At 42.9% G+C, this 1,176-nt stretch overlaps 1 non-coding gene across 1 annotated transcript; it reads left to right on the plus strand.

The window, feature by feature from the left end:
* The first annotated feature begins 796 nt into the window (after positions 1-796).
* On the plus strand, positions 797-903 carry LOC118488571. The gene has a single exon (XR_004885115.1). It is a non-coding gene; the product is annotated as a small nucleolar RNA R71 (small nucleolar RNA).
* Positions 904-1,176: the final 273 nt, after the last annotated feature.

Consider the following 1,176-nt stretch of genomic DNA (forward strand, 5'->3'; position numbering starts at 1 on the left):
AGGACCCATGGTGCGGTTTCGTAATGTGATGAGATGAACTTGTGCTTTTGGGTTTGTTTCGGTATTGCTTGGTAATGCGCCTTGTGGTCTCTCGGAAAAATTTTGGGCTAGTTGACTTATTAGTTTTTCTATGTTTTGAATACTAGCTTGTTGATTTCTAAAATTTGATTCTAATCGTAGAAACATTTCCGAGTTTTTCTTTTCAGTGTCGGAGATGAGGCGAGATATAGTATCTTCAAGCCTTTCTCGTCCACCTTGTTGTTGAGGGAAATTTTGTGACTCATTTCTTGGTTGTTGAAAGTTTGTTCGCTAGTTTTGTTGGTTACTACTATTGCCGGGTTCTCTCCAACCAAGGTTAGGGTGATTTCGCCATCCTTGGTTGTAGGTGCCCGTTGGAGGACCCGACGGCCTAGGTCTATTATCAATGTAGCTTACCGACTCTTGTTGATCGTCTGTTTCTTTCATACAACTCCAATTTTCATGTGGCCCACCACACCCTTCACAAGCCATAACCGAGACTGTTTTTGTCATTTCCAATTTTTTTATTTTCGAAGAAAGGGCCTCGATTTGGGCTTGTAAAGAAGTGCTTTCATCAACCTTATGGGCGCCCGGGGCAAGAGATTTATTGCCTCGGGGAGTGTGCCACTGAAAATTGGTTTGAGCAATTTCCTCAATTTGATTATATATTTCATGCGGGCGGCGATTACCTAAAAGTCCCCCGGAGCTAGAGTCAAGTGTCTGCCTTGTGTGTGGCAACAACCCATTATAGAAAGTGGATACTTGTTGCCATGTCGCGAGGCCGTGATGTGGACACTTTCGCAATAGCTCCTTGAACCTTTCCCAAGTTTCATATAAGGATTCCCCGTCCTCTTGTGAATATGTATTAATCTCAATCATTAATTTAGCCGTTTTAGCGGGAGGGAAATACTTATATAGAAATTTTTGGGCTAGTTCATCCCAGGTGTTTACCGATCCAGCTGGGAGGGCGTTAAGCCAAGCTTTTGCTTGGTCTTTTAGTGAAAAAGGAAACATTCGGAGGCGGATGGCGTCATTTGATGCTCCATTGATCCGAAAAGTATCACATATTTCTAAGAAATTAGTAATATGTAGATGGGGATCCTTGTCCGCAAGCCCATGAAAGGTTGCGGACTTTTGAAGATCTGTATCAAATGCGGC

Source organism: Helianthus annuus, chromosome 16 (genome assembly GCF_002127325.2).
Source record: "Helianthus annuus cultivar XRQ/B chromosome 16, HanXRQr2.0-SUNRISE, whole genome shotgun sequence".
Classification (NCBI taxonomy): domain Eukaryota; kingdom Viridiplantae; phylum Streptophyta; class Magnoliopsida; order Asterales; family Asteraceae; genus Helianthus; species Helianthus annuus.